The sequence below is a fragment of the Perognathus longimembris genome, chromosome 11 (assembly GCF_023159225.1).
Source record: "Perognathus longimembris pacificus isolate PPM17 chromosome 11, ASM2315922v1, whole genome shotgun sequence".
Lineage (NCBI taxonomy): Eukaryota > Metazoa > Chordata > Mammalia > Rodentia > Heteromyidae > Perognathus > Perognathus longimembris.
This window is the reverse complement of record NC_063171.1, coordinates 11,703,506-11,709,505: the sequence shown is the minus strand read 5'-3', so window position 1 is coordinate 11,709,505 and position 6,000 is coordinate 11,703,506.

Genomic DNA, 6,000 nt, shown 5'->3' with positions numbered 1-6,000 from the left:
AACTAGACGTTAACTCACAGCTTTTGGTAGCAAAGCTATACCTATGCTGGCTTAGGTTATTTTATATTTTATTTGAAACTAACATGAAATTTTGTATTTAATTTGAAACAAATATGAAATGGTTCTTCAATCCTTTCTTCATCTCCTTCTTCCTTCTTTCACCCTCCTCTGTTCTCCCTTCTTCTTCCCTCCTTTTTCTCTCTCCCTCTTTTCTTTCTTCACTATTCTTCCTCCCTTCCCTTCTTCATTATTCCAGACTCTTTCAAATGTTCCCATAATCGTCCTTCTAAGAATGCCTAAAAAATAGAACAAAAAAGACAGGAGTAGACTGATTGAGAAGAATTTGCTCCTTATAATTTTCTATAAAAATTATTGTGCAAAGTGAAACAATATAAGCAAGATTTGTTCACCAGTTTGTAAGATGTTTATGGACCTGTTGATAATTGCTTACTCATGGTGTCTTTGCTTGTAGCAATATATGAAGTGAGTAATGAAGAGATATTGGTACAAAACACCACTCTGCTGAACAGTCTAAAATACATTTCCTGACCTCTGAGCCTCACTTTCTTTTTCTACTTCTTCAGAATCCTTGTCCCTAAAATAAGACATAGTGCTGAGAGCATGATGCTTGGCACAAGTGGAGTACTTAACCAAACTATGCCTCCATCATTCATCTCAATGTGTCAGTATTAGATTGGAACCCCTTTCATAAAGCCTAGAACTAGAAGAAAATGAGTTATGTTCTACCCTACCCACAGTATGATGCACTGAGGAAATACTCCTTTGACAAAGGGCATAGTTTATGTCTATCTGAATTTCCATCAGTTCTCACAGAACCACCCACAATGAAAAGGAAAAGAAAGAACTTCCTATACATGAAACTTGCTTCATTTCCTCGCCCAGAAGAACAGTCATGCTCTTCAAAGAAGAATTAGATCTGTTTAGGGATAGAGGGAGATTAAACATGATCATGAGTCTCTCTTGAAGGAAGGAATAAAGAAAGTGGGGAAGAATAAGAAAGAAAGGACAGAGAGAGTGAGGAAAAGAAGGAAGGAGAGAAGACAGAGGATGAAAAGAGGGACAGAGGGAAGAAGGGAAGAAAGGACAAGATGAAGAATCATTTCATATTAATTTCAAATTAATTTAAATAAAACATTAATCATTCTCCTAAGGTCCCTAGGAATAAATTTATGGTTACTTAAATATTGTCAAATAATGGTTTCTGATTTTCTTTAAATTACAGAGAAATCAATTTTCTTGAAGTTTGGCTTTTTTAAGTCTTGAAGTCTCCTTTATATTATTTAGACCAAAAAATGTAAAGAAAATCATGTAATAAAAAGAAGAATCTCTTTTTTAAAGTTTTTCTTCTCAGATTAGTACATTATAAAGTAGGCTTTTTTTCATTCTTTACCTTATTACTGCTCTCTGGAGTGTGCAGTGAGGCAGGTGGGCAACTCTTTGGCTCAGACCCTTCTAGTTTTAGAAGCAGGATCACTTTTAGGGTTGACTTGTTACCACTGAAAACAAGTTTACAATAATTTTTAACTACTTTCAACTAATTCACTTTGGCTATCTGCTTCACAGTACAAAGCAAAATGCATGCCTCGTGTCTCAAGAAAATGGTTGTAGGTAATAAGGTTTGGCCAGTGATATGTGAATTAAAGATATTAGGAATGGTTTGGGCTTAATCAGCTTATGAGGATTTGTTTTCTTCTTTGAGATTCCCAAAAGACATTCCTGGTATCTAAGAGGAAAGGAATTTATTATAAGAGTAGCTATGAGTACCTTGGAAACCAAAGACCTTCATTACATCATTCTATAAATATATTTACAAGCATTACACCAAGGTTTATATTAAATTTCATTTTGTTCTGATGATTCTTCCTGATGAACATGACATGCTGGTTGTTTCTGGTCAGTGCTTATGAAATATCTGCTCAAATTTAAATAATGATGAACACAATGTCTAGACAGGGTACATGAGAAAAAAAGTAGTATCACTAGGCTTAAAATGCAATATATCTATAGAAAGATACACACACACTTCTGCAAATAAACTATTTTTATTCTACTGGAATTAAGTCTTTCAACCACTTACCGTCTAAGGTTATGGATTATTCTAGACATATATTCAAATATAATGATTTTAAAACAATCAAACATAATGGTGACTGCATTTATTAGAAGCCTGTTATGTACTTAATTTTCTTATCTAAGTACAGTACATTTTTCATATCCTTTAAAAATCCACTGCATTCTACCTCTGATCATATCGGTCAGACTTCATGTGAAGCTATTTTTTCACCAGTGCACTTTTTTCACTTTTCTCTGGAAGAAATGACACCAAAATCATTAGTCTGTCAGAATCATTTTATGCTTAACGGCAGAGAAACGAGGGTACATATTTTGAATATGTAATGTGTACTTGGCCCCTAAGCTCTTGTCTTTCATTTAAAGCTGAGAGTAATAAAAGTGAGTCATGACCTAGTGAAGAAAGTTCAAAAACACAAATAAGAAGCAATGATTAGCAATGGGCACTAAATCAGTGCTGTTTCCTGCAAATTCTTCTTTCTCTCCCTCCTTTTCAACAGAATTATCTTCTGTGTTTAAGCCCTTTTCCCTACACATTTAAAGAGTTAGAAACTGGCAAAGCTGAAGGCCACACAGTAACTCATTTAATAAGTGAAAAGAATAACATACAAAGCATTTAAAAATAAAAAACACAGGTAATAGAACAAAAACTGAAAAGTAATCCCCAATTCAATGTGGTTTCCCTAAAACATTGCTTAAAAGTCCAGCTCATTGAAATTACTGTGTTGTCCATGTTCCATTCAACTTTACACTCTAAACTTACTCAAAAATTATTCAAAAGCCATGTGTTTAGCTTGGTAATGACTGCACTGTCCCACACACCTCAGAAATACATATGGTGGTAGTATGAATCCCTACGGCCTACAACTGCTGTGCAGTTTTCAGTCACTGTTATGGAAAAATTTAAGCCATGTTCAAGACAATTTATAAAAGTATACAGCTTCATATGAATATTAAAATTTATTATTTATGAACTCATTAGAAGGATAAACAAATCACCTGTAACTAACATCTGTGGAAGTAAATAAATTGGGAAAAAAATAATATTCGTGCAAGATCTGCTCTGGGTAAAGTTGATAAAGGAGAATGACAAACTTCTGTTCATCCTACTTTATATTTTTATCTGCTCTTACTTTATATTGAGTAAATAGTGAATTTGTATGAGAGGATTCTACCAAATCTCCTTCCACACTTGCCAAAGTTCAAGATTTATGAATTGATACTGTGCAAACATTTGTCAATCTTTTTATTGGTTGTGGAGATACTTTTACTTTCTAGACTTCACAGACATATTCCCTCAATTCTTTTATTGTTTCTTCAAACATTAATCCAATTGAACATTTACAGATCTGCAGTCTGCCAGGCCTTGGGCCAGAGATGTTGGAGGGATAAACTACCAACAGTCTCTCCCTCCAGACAACTCAATCTCTTGAGTAGAGTATGGATAGTTAATCAAATAACACTCTCAATGGTAATAGTTATGTTGGACCTCCTGTTTCCCTTAAAGTGACATTTTCTGCACTTCCAATCACCACTTCCCACCTGAAAGTCCCAAAATATGCATTCCCAGAAGAAAGTTCCCAGAAAGTCCCAAAATATACATTTTTAATGTAACTGTCTTTCGTTTTATAATTTCACTAAAAGAAATATTGCTTTATTGTTTTTTTTTCCTGAATAATTACTTATTTGTTGTCAAAGTGTTGTACAGAGGGGTTGCAGTTTCATACCTAAGGCAGTGGGTACATTTCTTGTACAATTTGTTACCTGCTCCATTATTTCCCCTCCTCCCACTTCCCCTTTCCCTCTCCCCCAATGAGTTGTTCAGTTGACTTACACCAAATGGTTTTTGTAAATATTGCTTTTGGAGTCCTTTGCTGGGAATATGGCCCAGAGGCAAGCAAGGCTCAGAACCCGCAAAGAGAGGGAGAGGGAGAGGGAGAGGGAGAGAGGGAGAGCGGGGGAGAGGGAGAGAGAGAGAGAGGGAGGGAGGGAGGGAGAGGGAGGGAGGGAGGGAGAGAGATTAACGCATGATTAACGCAATGGCTAGACATGGTGTGTGAGAACGGATATGGGTGGTTTAGTGAGAACCATGTGGTTATGTGGGACACATGTGTTGAGCAGAGTCTGAGACACTTCATCAGAACTTCCTTTGCAGCATGCAGATGTAAAAGAGCCCTGGCCACTGCTTCCGGAAGAAGTTGGACTAACCAGCAGTCTATTACTCATTTCAGCAATTTGCTTTGCTTGAGGCAACATGTAAAACTTGCACAAAACACAGAAAGATACTGAGGCTAACCACATTAATTAAAACATTTCTGTTGACAGTTTGGGGGAATTATATCTGTTCAAATGTAAAACAGGGTCAGAATTGAAAGATGCTGGTCTTACATGAAAGGAATCTCTTAGGAACTGAGATCAAAATTAAGATCTTATGACTGCTTGAGGGTAAATGATTCAGCAAGTTCTATTTAACCAAAACTACCAAGTTAATCTAGATGGAATTGTATTATGAATACTTAGCATTTACAGAGCACTTTTTTGGATGATGTAGAGATGAAAAGTTAGAGAATATATAGCTCTGGTTTTTAGGCATTTTTTCAGTCCATGTGGGGAATTAATGTTTAGATCTGTGGGAGGAGGGAAAAAGAGCTAGAAAAACAAGGCAATCTATGACTCATCACCCAGTGACTAGGTCTGATAGGTAAGTAGCAGTCTCTATGAATTAAAGCAATCTAGAAAGAAATTATATTTGATACAATCCTTGAAGAAAGATAGAATTTGAATAAAACCAAGAAGCAATGTTTAAGGTAAAAAAAAAAGAGAGAGGAGAACAAAGCACTAGGTAGGAACATTTTAGGCATTTTGGGGGAGAACAGAGATCAGATTCTTGGGTGTAGCAGAATTGTCCTGGGAGAAAACTAGATCATGGGTTATAGCGGGCAGGTTAAACTCAGAATGACAAGTACACAAATGCAAAGCCAAGGAGTTTAGCTTTCCTCAAAATGGTCATGTTGTGTCCCTGGATATTTTTCAACATCAGAGTGAGGTGGCATAAACCTAAAGGTTGTATTCAGAAGATGACCAGAAAACCATTTTAGAACTCCATGTATTGAGAAAGACAAAAGAGTCCCACCATGATAATACATGTTTATTAGAATATTAATTTGCTATTTATTTAGTGCAATTTGAAATACTAACTACATTAGGAGAATTTCTAGTCCACATCACAGTAAGAATAGATTTATTTTATGTACTGCTATCATATTTCTTCTTTGGGAAAGTTTTTGGTTTCAATCTAAATACTGTTTGTCACCTTTCAGAAATTATGCTTTCCTCCTATTTCCAGTTTTCTTTATTTCTGGTAATGTTCAAATTACTCACATAAATTTGTAAATATAGATAGAAAACCATGTCCATTATTATCAGTGCTATCACCTATGTTATTCATTCTCAAGGTTTCAGTCCACTGACCTCAAGATCACACTGAGGAGCCTGAGCAGCTGTTGCACCTCTATCTTGTAGCTTGGGCCTGACCGGGCCCTAAAGCTTCCTGGAATAACTGCAGGACATGTCAGTGTGAAGACTGAACAAAATGCATTCTAAAATAATCAAGGTAGCCAGAGAGACTTCATTTGACCAGAGGTCAGTTAAAGTTAGAATGCTTTAGCCATTGTTTGTAAGACACTTCACTGCCTTGTTTGATAATTGTGCTGTGTACTGGAATATCAGCAGTTACATATTTGAAGTGCCAGGTGCTCCACCAGGCAACTAAGCCCCTGACAAGTTACTGCCCCAAAAAGTAACTAATGTATACATAGCAGGAGGGGACTTGTGCAAAAAGTCCCTTGCATCACCCCCCCCCCCACTAACAGTATGGAGGTCCATAACAGGTAAAGGCTGACCCCATAT